Source organism: Drosophila mojavensis, unplaced genomic scaffold (assembly GCF_018153725.1).
Source record: "Drosophila mojavensis isolate 15081-1352.22 unplaced genomic scaffold, ASM1815372v1 contig_74, whole genome shotgun sequence".
Taxonomy (NCBI): domain Eukaryota; kingdom Metazoa; phylum Arthropoda; class Insecta; order Diptera; family Drosophilidae; genus Drosophila; species Drosophila mojavensis.
In genome coordinates, this window is record NW_025318899.1 from 26,743,196 (window position 1) to 26,757,204 (window position 14,009).

At 41.4% G+C, this 14,009-nt stretch overlaps 1 protein-coding gene and 1 long non-coding RNA gene across 7 annotated transcripts in view; one reads left to right on the top strand and one right to left on the bottom strand.

Moving 5' to 3' along the window:
- LOC6583660 (serine/threonine-protein kinase BRSK1) overlaps window positions 1-14,009 on the bottom strand; it is a 93,271-nt gene that overhangs the window by 41,479 nt on the left and 37,783 nt on the right. The window lies entirely within an intron of this gene.
- LOC122757436 lies at window positions 12,857-13,180 on the top strand. The gene is made up of 2 exons (XR_006357464.1): window positions 12,857-12,971; window positions 13,121-13,180. It is a non-coding gene; the product is annotated as an uncharacterized LOC122757436 (long non-coding RNA).

A 14,009-nucleotide genomic window follows, 5' to 3' on the forward strand; every position in this document is an offset into this window, starting at 1 on the left:
ACAAATAATGCGGATGGTTTGCCAACACGTGAGCATGCCACGTACAATTGACCATGAGAAAAACACGCATTTTCTAGATTGAGGCCACAAATAGTCAAAGATTGGCCCTGTGATTTGTTGATCGTAAAAATTGTATTTTAGAACCCCTAGTAGGTTTACGACTTTTACAGCTACTCTCTCCTAAATTAAGAGTGATAACTTTTTTGTGTACCAAAAGCAAACAGAATGAAATTTATATAAAGTTAAAATGAAAACAATGATTGATTTTACCATTCAATGGATTAATCATTTTGATATTAAAGTGATATCCATCGTTTCCTTGCCAAAACATCAGAGGGTATTGTAAAGCGTCATATGAACAGTGCGTTTCAGATATTCTTTGTAGTTGCCCAGTACTTCGTCGTGTAAGCACAATATCGCGTGCTTCCAAGCTTTCACCAACAATCACGATTGCCACTTCATCGATTGTTGGAGCATTAAATGTGCGTTCATGTGTGCCAGCTGGTCTTTTATTTGCTCTGATTACTACTTTTTAGTCATATCTTGGAATGCGCTCTAAAGCAGTCTTGAACAGCTTGACCAATGCATCATGTGCGTGAAGCATTTGCTGCAAATCTAGGGGAATTGGTCTTTTCATAGCTGTGTTGATTTCTTGACGCCGGTCAAGTTGTTCTTCCATATTGCCCATGAAGAATATTTGCAAGAATTAGTGCTGTGCATCTTCAATAGGTTGCAATGATCCAATGCGATGGCAAATCCGGCCTTGAATCTTTAAATTCAAAGCATTAGTTATAGTTAGATTTACAAACACTTTTTACAGAAATCTAACAAACTACATTATTCCAATTTTTTTTTTTTTTTTTTTTTTTTGATTTTACAATCATAGAAAATAAAATTTTTAACGTAAATTACCTTAAATGTCGGATTATATCCGTCTCCAATAATTTCCGCCCAAATGAAGTCATTTGGAAACAGGCATTTTTGTTTTGTTTTGAGTGTTCGCTAGTGATTCTAGTGTTTTTCCATAAAGCAGGGAACGCATTGGCTCTGGTGGCGGGACCACTAATGGCAATGTCACTTTACCACTAGGGCAGCACGTTTCACCAGCAAACTTCAATGGGCCACAATGCTGGCAAACAACGTCCATTGGACCAATGCAAATCATATCGAAACGCTGCTCGATTCAAATCAATCCTTGAACCATTTCTTGTTGCCGTTTCACGGGCTGCCTCTCTTTGAGAGCACGAATTAAGGCCCTTCTTTACTGGGTACTAACGCGGCGCCTTTCTCGGGCGATTTCTCGTTCTTCGTCAGATAATTGACTCGCGATATTCCGTATGGGTCCGCCGGGAAAGATTAGATCTTCTAGGATGCGGCATTTTTATCAATAATAACACTGAATACGCCCTTGCACAAAACCACATAAAACAATCGAGAAATATAAATATAAATAATTTACACAAATTTATGCGTGAGACAAACAAATACCTGAACTTTCGAGATATTTAGCTTCTGTACGCACTAGACATCTGCATGGATGCATTCAAAAGGCCTATTGAATCATTCATTTTTAAATGAGCACACTTTTTTTCCTGTACAGCATTAAATGAGTACTAGTAAAAGTTGTACAGCATTGTATATGAACAGTTTATGTTATCACTCAATTTCAAGCTGTACAGTAATAAAGGAGTACAGTAAAAAATACTGTACAGTGCTTTCACTGTACACTACTTTGGTGTGCAGTATACTTACTGTACAGTAAGTTAGCAGAGCAGTTCAAAATATCTTTACAGTTGTTCTCAATCACATTTACTATACTCATATGGAAGTTTGGTGTACAACATGTGGGAAAGAGACAAAAAATGTACTCATTTGAAAAGAGTACAGCTTTTACTGTTGAAGATATTTTTATTATTTTAATTTAATTTAATTTTTACTTATTTATTTTTATTTTTATTCTTTACTATTAATAGTTATTACAGTTCGATTTTACATTCGCATTTTCTTAGATTTCGGTATCTATCAATATTATCATTAACATTACTCTTCTGTTATTCTCGATAATTATTCTAAGACGGATAACTCATCGTCACACCTGACGGATACCACATCGTCTCTCTTAGACGGATAACTCATCGTCACACCTGACGGCTACCACATCGTCTCTCTTAGACGGCTACCACATCGTCTCTCGCACCTGACGGATAACTCATCGTCTCTCATAGACGGATAACTCATTGTCTAACCGTTATTCCTCTTTTGTCATTTGCTTTGCACAGTCTCGTCACTATAAGTTTTACAACATCGCAAACAAGCATCGCAACATTGTGTCAGACTGACTGACGCAACAGTGCACCAATACATTGCTACATCATCAACATTTCACTTTCATGTTGTTACCATAACATACTCCTGTTATGTCAAATTCTCATGCTAATTACATAAATCTCTAACACGGCCTTCCTGACGATTACACGTCCTCGTGTATACAGTTAAAAACTCATCTCATTTTTAATCAAAATAAGTTAACTCGATTACATACTTTCATCATCCAATATAACATATGCCCTCCATTTAAACATTTACATTTGCTCTCATCAATATTATCAAAAGTTCGCGACAAGCTCTCGTTGTGAACGGTTGTGTTGCGCTTGAAATCCAAGCCCTTTGTTTTGATTCTGCGACTTACCGTTGTTTATTGCTCTTCGTAGCGAAATACACCGCTGCTCTTATCAGCAGATATCTATTTTTAGACATCGTCGCGCACGGTGTCAGTGCAAACAGTGCAAAAAGAAACAATAACAGCTTCGAATCTCGAGAACAAATCCGTGCGTTTGCCCTGTGGGCAAGCGCTTTCTCTGTGAAACACAGCTTATAACATTTAGTCAATCTGTGAAATGCAAAAAATTAATGAAATTAAGAATCTGAGAGGTGCAACACATGCCGAACTCAGATCCCAAATCATGCACGAAATTGCTGCAATAGAAAACAATGCCGAGCAATCGAATGATGCAATTAGCATTAACACCAGCAACAGCTCCAGTGGCCTGGCAAGAAACACAGAAAACAAAACTCCCAGCTTTGCAGTAGGTAGTTTCTCGCTTGTGAAATCTCAACGCAAGCCGCTCCCCCGCAAACGTAAAGGCATTGCGTCCTCTCCTCACGATAGCCCGACAAGCAGCAATCCTAAGAGAAGCACCCAATCTACTTCTCTGAAGCCCTTCCAGGAAAATCCTTACCGGAACAGATTTGAGGCGCTAACCAGCGATTCCGATGACGAAGATGAAGATGCAATGCCGACATTGTCGACTGAGCCCATCAACTCATCAGTTTCTTTGACTAAAGTCCTTGAGCAGTGTACTGCTAATCACCGCAAACAGCAGGATAAACTCAACGCATCTGCTCAATCTCAAGCTAACGTCAAACAACCCCAATCGTCCCCAAAGTCGAATATTCCACCCATCACCATTCCGAGGCTGACAAATCTTCCGATGCTGGAGGACCTCTTGAAAAATAACAAGCTTTATGGTCCCAATAAAGTGGCAATACGCACCTCTGCCTGAGGTCTCACGCGGCTCTACGCCCAGGACATTGAAACGTTCAGATCTATTCAAAACCTTTTTGAGAACGTCAAGCTCGAGCTCTACACCTACCAGCTGAAGCAGGAAAGGCCATATAAGTTCGTCATTAAGTGTTTGCATCATTCTACATTGCACTCTGCCATTAAAAATGAACTTGGTAGTCTAGGGTTTAATGTCACCAATATTCATTGTCCAGACAACACAAAGAGACCGGACAATCCCATCGATTTATTCTTCATAAGTATTGCCCCAGGCTGCAACAAAACAGACCTCAAGAATATCAATCATCTGGATGGTCAACGGATCACTATTGAAGAAGCGCGCAAGAAGCAACAGTGGATCCAGTGCTCTAGATGCCAAAATTTCGGACACACAGCAAGATATTGCAGACAGACTTTTGTGTGCGTCAAGTGCGCCGAGCATCACAAAACTTCTGAATGTCTTCTTCCAGAATCCGCACCCGCCACCTGCGCGAACTGCGGTCAGGATCACACTGCAAACTATAAGGGATGTCAAGCGTACGCGGCTTACGCAGCCCGTAACCTGCGCAAGCCTCGCAACCCTCTCTCATCTGCAAATCAGCCTGCTTCCAGCCAGGCCCCCTGGCAACCCAAGACTCCCGCCTTACCCAACAGTTCATTAAATGCTCCTCATCACCACTCTCGTCCTACTTATGCCCAGATGATTAGAGGTAATCACCATGGCGAAAGCGAATGGCCGACAGTAGGGCACTTCATAGATCCCGGCCACTCATCCAGACAGGAAGCCCGCACCACCTACATGCCCACATCATCCACTGCACAGCCAAGCCCCGAGTTCCCGGCACTTATCGCCTCTCTCAATACCTTGAAAGAGACAGTCGCTAGACTAGTTAAAATGCAGGAACAAATGTTGAGCATGCAGTCCAAAATACTGGACCTTCTTGTCGCGCGTGCCAATAATGTTTAATACAACAAACATAATGTGTTGGAATGCCAGGGGGGTTGCCAACAAAATGCGTGAGCTGGAACTCTTCGTTCAGCTACACGACATTCACATTCTGCTTATCAGCGAAACCCAATTACTTGACGGCTTTGTGCCTAAACTCTTCCGCTTTGGCTGTCACACAGCAAACTATCCCTCAACCAGGCATAGGAGAGGTGGCTCCGCCATTTTCGTTCGGGAGGACATTGAACACTTTGTAACCATCCCAGTTCGATCTGACTCTATTCAACTGGCCAGGGCAAGAGTAGCCACGGGGTTGGGATATGTAGAGTTTGGCGCAATCTACTGCCCTCCTAACAATCAACTGTCCATGGCAGACCTGCTTGCTATATGGCCATCCTTAGACCGGAAATTCCTAATCTGTGGCGATTGGAACGCTCATCACCAATCTTGGGGCTCAGCGAGAAGTAATTCTAGGGGTAGAGACCTTTTCAACCTCAGTCTGCAACATCCACACAGATCATTGCCACGGGCAGTCCCACTCGGTTCCCAGACCATAATAGACAAAGGCCTTCCTGTCTGGACTTTGGTCTTTATAAGGGTATACCTCAATGGAAGCTGAGAATCGCCACTCATAACGATCTTGGCTCAGATCACATGCCCCTGGTAGTCTCGCTGGATGCTACCGTAAAATGCTATCCCCAGGCCGAAAGACTGATCAACAGGAATGTTGACATAAACTTATTTAAGCTGATCTTAAACAATAAGTTCCATCCTGAATTAGAATTGCACTCGGAACATGATATTGATGACGCTCTGAAACTCTTCAATGAGAATATTCGTTGCGCAGCCAAGGAAGCCGAAAAGACACGTCCAAGACATGCACCTCGCCAAGCCGGATCGTTGGTGCTCACTTCGGAGCTACGTTATTTATTGCAGCAAAAGCGTCGTCTGCGGAAAATCTACCAGCGCACTCTACACCCGGTAGACAAATCCAACTGGTGCAGAGCAGCAAACACACTCAGATCTGAGTTGGCCCGTCAGTGGGCGCAGATGTTTGACGACATGTTGGAAAACATGTCCACAGCAGAGGACGCCAAATTCAACCTTTGGAAAGCCAGCAGAAATTGTAGACGACAAGTCATGCGGCAAGTTCCCATTAAAAATGGACCGGACAGTTGGTGTCGCTCAGATGAAGAGCAAGCGGAGGCTCTTGCGTCTCATTTGGAGGCCCGCTTCCTGCCTTTTACCCTAGCATCGCAAGAAGACACACAATATACCGAGCAAGCCCTTTTGACTCCACTACAGCTCGATCCACCGGAGGAGCCGTACGATTTTGATGAGGTGGCATCAATAATTAAACATTTAAACCCAAATAAGGCCCCGGGACACGACAACATCTGCAACCGCACTCTTAGAGCACTGCCGGAGAGTGCTATCCTCGTTATGGTATTAATTTTTAATGCCATAACGAGGCTTCAGTATTTTCCAGCAGTGTGGAAGACTGCGATTGTCGTAATGATCCACAAGACTGGCAAGCCTGAGGAAGACCCTGCTTCATACCGACCTATCAGTCTCCTTCCTTCTTTATCGAAGGTTTGGGAAAGACTGGTCATTCGTCGGCTGGTAGCAGTAGCGGAGGATAGAAAACTCATCCCGGCTCAGCAGTTTGGTTTCCGCGCTGGACACGGTACTACCGAGCAACTGCACAGAGTGACGGATCACATCCTCAGGGCTTTCGACAAAAAAAAACACTGTAATGCCATTTTTCTGGACATCGAACAGGCCTTCGATAGGGTATGGCACCCAGGACTACTGCAGAAGATCAAGGAACAGCTGCCCTCGCACTACTTCGCTCTGATCCGATCCTACTTGGAGGGTCGTTCTTTCAGAGTGAAAGTTAAATCGAGTCAGTCCTCCACATACTCGATTGCCGCTGGCGTACCACAGGGCAGTATCCTCGCTCCTCTTCTTTTTTGCATCTTCATAGGTGATGCTCCTCTTCCTGATGCTTCAGACTTTGGAGTCTCCCCAAATTCAACCTTGGTGGCAACCTATGCGGACGATATCTGCGTAATGGTGTCAACAAAATCCAGCTCCGCAGCGGCGGAAATTCTCCAAGATTTTATTGATGCACAATGGGCGAACAGGTGGAATATTAAAATTAGCGCCACTAAAAGCAAGAGCTTATGCTTTTCTTTAAGAAAGGAGGCGCCCGCCACCGTATTCATCAATGGTACCCCCTTGGAAAAAGCCCGGACGGTGAAATACTTGGGCATCCACTTGGTCAGTCGGCTCACTTTCAAGCCCCACATTCTGGCGACTGTTGGCACCTGTCGCGCCCGCCTCAAGCAGATGACCTGGCTGCTACACAACAAAAGCAAGCTGTCCCTTGCCAACAAGCGCATGTTAATAACGCACATAATCACGCCAATATGGAGGTACGGTGTACAAGTTTGGGGAGTCGCCGCAAAGAGTAACCGACAAAAGATCCAGATAATGCAGAACAAGGCCTTGCGCCAAATCACTGGATGCCCCTGGTTCGTAAGAAACTCTTCCTTGCATAGAGATCTCAAAATGGATTCAGTGGAAGAGCAGATCTCATTTCATTCAAGCCGGTATAATGACCGCCTCAAGTCCCACGCCAACCGGCTGGCAAGAAAGCTGCCAAATTCGAAACCCATTCGTCGATTAAAAAGACGACAGTTCGAAAACCTCATCGCTAATAGTAATTAATTTACTTAGATATATATGTTTAAATTTAGTAGTAAATGTTAAACCTGTGATGTAAATTTTGTTTCAAGGGAGATTATAGGGCAAAAAGATGCTCTGGCGCTTCCTAATAAAAAAAAAAAAAAAAAAAAAAAAAAAAAATCAATATTATCAAAATAAATCTTTCTGTTCATTGCCCACATAATCATTACTTTATCTCATTACACATTTCCTAATGTCTTCAAATGTTGGTTAATGCAAATAAACTCAACCATTTGGATTTCACTTTTATCTCACGCCCATGTTACACCATCAAATAGCAGTGTTACGGGATATCTCATCTACATTCTCAAAGTACAACGTACTTTTCCGCAACCATTTGGCTCTCCATCGAACGTCAGTTTGGCAGGATATCGCTCAAATTCAGTAGCTCGTATTCTTCTGCACAAACCCGATCATTTGGCTTTCCATTTCATCATACCACAGTTAAACAGGCTCCTGCCGCCACTCTGCGACGATATATACCAAGATCTTTCACTAGATTAACTGTCCGCCCTGAACAATGTCAGCCTTCACCGGCGTGACCATTGACAACTGAACCTAGCCCCTGTGTATGATGTCCTCCACAACTTCTAGGTGGCAGAGGTAACCTCTTAACCAGCGTCTTTTTCACCGTGGTCAATGTCGTCAAATATTTCTGTTTCGATTTGCTTATCTGGTAATGCTCGTAAAAACTCATGCGAATACTTATATTTTCTCTTGTTTGTTATTGATTTCAACATGTAACGGTCACCTTTTAGCAATTCAGTAACTACAAATGGTCCCTTTAATTTGGGATCGAGTTTTGTCTGATGCTGATGTAATCACCAATTTTGTATTTCTTAATTTTTGCCTTATTTTTATCTACTCTATTTTTGTCATACTCGGCATTCCTGACCATATTTTCCTTAGCTAGAACTCTCGCTTCACTACGATCAATTTTCGTTTCTCCACCGATAGGTAGCATGACCAGAGGCCTTGCTGCCCTACCAATTAATAACTCTAATGGATTAAAGTTAGTTACACTATTGGTTGTACAATTCATGGCTAACTGTACTTCTTTTAAAGCTTCTTGCCATAATCATGAACCTGTTTCTACAGCTGTCAACATACTTTTCATAGTATTCATCACGTGCTCCACTTGTCCATTAGCTCTACAAGCGCTTGTTGCTATCAAATGCAAATCTATTTTATTACTAGAGCAAAAATCTTTAAAGCCACTACTTGCAAAGCTTCTGCCCTGATCTGCAATAATACGATAAGGTGCTCCAAAAAGTGCTACAGTCGACTTTATGGCTGCAATGCAATTATTTGTGTCTAGGTTTAACGTGTAATGTAAATGGACAAACTTAGTAAATGCATCTACCTGAACAACGACATAATCTTTTAAATCATTTTTGCCACTCAACTTGCCGCTAATATCTATGTGTTACTATACGGTAGAGGTATTTCAACTTTAGGAATGGGATGAATTTCCATTTGCATTTTTCCGGACGAAGGTTTAGCCAATTTGCACGTTATACAATTTTCTACGAATTTCCTTACATATTTCGTCATATTTTTAAACCAGTATTGCTCAAAAACCTTGTCTAGAGTTTTCTGCCAACCCAAGTGCATTATTGCTTCATGCACATGATTAATTACGGCATTCGGAATCACAGGCAGACAACGTGTTTTGCCATTTCGTTGAATATTGCGATACAACCCGGTTCTAATTTCATATGTTTTTAAAAGATCATTTTGAGTTTTCCCAGCATTTAATTGGTTCATTATTTGCATTATATCAGAATCGCATTGCTGCTCCGCCAATAGCCAATTATCTGTCATTTCTGCTAAATCAACACGAACTTCTTCTACTTTTCTTATAATTTTGACTTCTGGGGGCAAAGAATTTCGGAACAGAAAATCTACATAAACCATTTGGCATTTTTCGAACATTTTCATGGCAATACTTATACATTTGATCTTTAAGCGACTTTATCAAATATCTGTCACCATCTAAAACTCCTACCACCAAAAATGTACTAGAGATCCGCACCTCGGAACACACACATCTGAGCACCACGATCACGCTCCGAAAGTCCCACAAAGACAGTCCCACCACAAGAGAAACCATCCAACAAACAAACTCTCACAACACCGGCCTCACCGCAGCGCAGCCGCCGCCCACCGCGCAGCCAGCAAACGCGTGCATGCGTCACCGTATGCGTACACAAAAATGCGCAGAATAACCAGAACAGCAGCCCAAGGAGCCAAGGGCATTAACCAGTCGAGCAGAGTCGACCGAGTACTCTCACTTGTTTCATATAGCCTTTCGTGCAAAGCTATCTTTAGCCAAGAAATAATACACCAGAATCAAAGATAATTGGAAAGCTCTCACCTCGGATCAGTATACTTATCTTCGATTCATCTACCACACATATTTCAGCTACAGTCGGACATCAATTTTCAGCATCAACGTCTGCCACGTCAGCGTTAAATTTTCGTAGAATGACGTCGCGTTTCTGCTGCTCACTTCACGTATTGATAGTCCTGACAAATTCGGTTTTGTAGGCCCAAAATCGTACGCCACTGCTCCTCCAAGAACGTAGGAGGTGGTGCCGATCCTACTTCTGATGTCGGGGCGTTGCGTTTCTCATTCTGCTTTTCCATCATAGCTGCGCGTAATAACGAATTCCCGGTGTGTCGCTAAACTCTTTTTAATGCTCTTTCTCGTTCAATAGTCATTGACCAAGTGTGACTTCTCTTCTACTCTCGAAAGTTCTAATCATTCATTCATTCATCGAAAGCACAGCGACCCTGCTGCGAACGACATGACTAGTCGTCTCGCTCTCACCCAGCGACACCCGGGACTACGTTCAGCAACAGTTATTGTTGTCTCTCTCTTAGTGACAGTGCATCCTTTAATTGCACCATAATACTAAATCAATCGATTAACACGATATCAAGATATCTAATTGCAATTTCAACAGTGTAATATCGCACAGACACGACACGGCCATACTGACAGTTACACGTCCCTGTGTAATTCATTTCTCATAATATCATTCCGACACGGCCATACTGACCCTTACACGTCTCTGTATAATTATTGTATCATAATATCATTCCGACATATAATTTATACAATTTTGATTTTTATTATATATTTTTATCCATATATTGGATACCGGCTTCAAGCTAACAGCAGATCAGCGCGATTTTCCTATACATGTGCACACACTCATCGTCTATTCTATGCGTACAGACAGAAGCGCGCCTTTTCTCACATTCTTAGAATTTCGATTGATTTCTGGATTTTCTAGCCGTTACTGTAATTTTGTCTGATGACGCTCAAGCAAAGCAGTGGCGCGGGTGATAAGGGCGACGCAAATTATGTTAGAGTAGGGGAGGTTCGAACCTCTTCGATGTCATTTTTTTTTTTTTTCATACATATTTCGTTTTGTATAAAATAGATATTTTATTGGGAAGGTGCGAGCTTGAATGAATATGAATACTTTCCTTTTTCTTAGTCGAATAATTTTATATGTTTAAATTTGTTTATAGCCCTAAATAGCCCTAAAATACATATACGCAAATACATATATATGTATATATGTAAGTCTGCACGCATAGCATCAAGCATTCCAGCCTTATACACGCGCTCATTTGTATGTGTGTATGTACATATGTACACATAAATGCGTACTCTAGTATATTCTAAGAATCTCGCTGCGATTGATTTGTCTTTGCATTGTTTTTAAATTTCCAGCCGCTACACTGGCTTTTCTTTGCTATGTGGCGTCATAACAATAATGTAATACATAAATAGATGGCTGACGCATATAAATGCCGCAATATGGGCAGTATAAGTGCCGATTGCCACGCCCCTAGTGGCCGTAGGGCTAGTTTTGGCCAGTTCTTCGAACGAGCAACCGATAACCTAAATGCAAAATTTGAATTCTTACGCTCAAAAAATGTGAAAAATACAGGCTATTTTTCGATATGCCGCGCCCCTAAAGAGGCGTAAAAATTATTTTTGGGGCATCGATAGAGAAGGCTACCAGTAAGTAAACTAATTTGAAGCTTCTTGCTCTTAAACTGTAGGAGATATAAATTTTGCGGTTTGCCACGCCCTCTATGGGCGGACATATATCTACCATAGCTCGTTGGACTTGGGGGGTAAACCCGCGTATATATACCAAATTTCAGGTCTCTAGCATCAATAGTGTCCAAAATTTAGCCGAATTCGAAAAATCACTATAACTTCAGGTCCGATTTGCCACGCCCCTAATAGGCGTAGATATATAATTTTTCACCCATCTTTATAGAATTAAAGCATTAGCTTACGTTCAAAAGTTCAGCATTCTAGGTTTATAACTTATGTATGTGTTCCAAATTTCAAGTCTATAGTTTCAATAGGTCCGAAATAGATTGCGTTCATACGGACAGACGGACAGCAAGACGGACATTGCACAAAACCAATATACTGATTCACTTTCGTGAATGAGTCTAACAAGTAACAAAGCTCTAGTCGAGTCTGCCCGACTACGAGATCCCCTGAACCCTTCGAGCAACTGACATTTCAATAATTTTTCGCATATGCCAACATATACGCACACAGACAGACGCACGCATAAACACGCATTGGCTGCAGTGTTGGCTTACTATGGAAACTTAATTGCTTAATAACTTTTCTTGTAGATGGACTATCTTAATTGAACTTTTAGATTAAAAATAGAAAATAGAAAAGCATGTATTTGCCAAAGGACAAATCCCTAGTATTTGAAATACGCCTTATACAAATGCGTTGGTGAGGGGGTGAATTACTAATGGGGGTAAATTTGGACAAAAAACTCTAGCTTCAAAGATGTAGGAGATATAAATTTATTACTGGGTTTCGATACAAATTTTTATTGATAACAAAATAACGGGACAAGTTATCGATATTTAAATCGAAGCTCGATATGCGCGTTGTATACACGGACCTAGGAAAAAATTTCAAGTCTCTAACTCTTATATCTTCTGAGATCGACGCGTTCAAACATACGGACAGACGGACAAACTGACAGACAGACAGAGCTAAATCGACTCAGCTCGTCGCCCTGATCAAGAATATATATACTTTGCGGAGTCTGCCACGCCTTCTTCTGACTGTTACATACATACATACACAAGAAACACGCACACACACGCACACACACACTCGCATACACACACTCAAACGCATACACACACACACATACCGGCGGACCCATAATGCAATTAGGAAACGGAATATCGCGAGTCAATTATCTGACGAAGAGCGAGAAATCGCCCGAGAAGAGCGCCGCGTTAGTACCCAGCAAAGAAGGGCCTTAATTCGTGCTTCTCAAAGAGAGGCAGGCCGTGAAACGGCAATAATAAATGGTTCAAGGATTGATTTGAATCGAGCAGCGTTTCGATATGATTGCACTATTGATTATAGCTTGAATCGTTTAGTTTGCATTGGTCCAATGGACGTTGTTTGCCAGCATTGTGGCGCATTGAAGTTTGCTGGTGAAACGCCCGGTTTGTGCTGCCTTAGTGGTAAAGTGACATTGCCATTAGTGGTCCTGCCACCAGAGCCATTCCCTGCTTTATGGCGAAACACTAGGATCACGACATTTTCTAGCGAACACTCAAAAATACAATGCCTGTTTCCAAATGACATTTGGGGAGGAAATTATTGGAGACGGATATAATCCGACATTTAAGGTAATTTACGTTAAAAATTTTATTTTCTATGATTGTAAAAAAAAAAAAAGAAAAAAAGAAAATTTTAAAAAATTGGAATGATGTAGTTTGTTAGATTTCTGTAAAAAGTGTTTGTAAATCTAACTATAACTATGGCTTTGAATTTTAAGATTCAAGGCCAGATTTGCCATCGCATTGGTTCATTGCAACTTATTGAAGATGCACAGCACTAATTCTTGCAAATATACTTCATGGGCAATATAGTAGAACAACTTGACCGGCGTCAAGAAATCAACACAGCTATGAAAAGACCAATTCTCCAAGATTTGCAGCAAATGCTTCACGAACATAATGCATTGGTCAATCTGTTCAAGACTGCTTTAGAGTGCATGCCAAGAGATGACTATAAAGCAGTAATCAGAGCAGATAAAAGACCAGCTGGAACACATGAACGCACATTTAATGCTCCAACAATCGATGAAGTGGCAATCGTGATTGTTGGTGAAAGCTTGGAAGCACGAGATATTGTGCTTACACGACGAAGTACTGGGCAACTACAAAGAATATCTGAAACGCACCGTTCATATGACGCTTTACAATACCCGCTGATGTTATGGCAAGGAAATGATGGATATCACTTTAATATCAAAATGATTAATCCATTGAATGGTAAAATCAATCATTGTTTTCATTTTAACTTTATATAAATTTCATTTTGTTTGCTTTTGGTACACAAAAAAAGTTATCACTCTTAATTTAGGAGAGAGTAGCTGTAAAAGTCGTAAACCTATTAGGGGTTCTAAAATACAATTTTTACGATCAACAAATCACAGGGCCAATCTTTGACTATTTGTGGCCTCAATCTAGAAAATGCGTGTTTTTCTCATGGTCAATTGTACGTGGCATGCTCACGTGTTGGCAAGCCATCCGCATTATTTGTTCTTGCACCTGACCAAAAAACGAAGAATGTCGTTTACCTCAAGGTGCTTGAATGAAAATCCGATTAATAAATTATTCAGAGTGTATCCCAACCTGAACAACATAGCTTTCAACAATTTT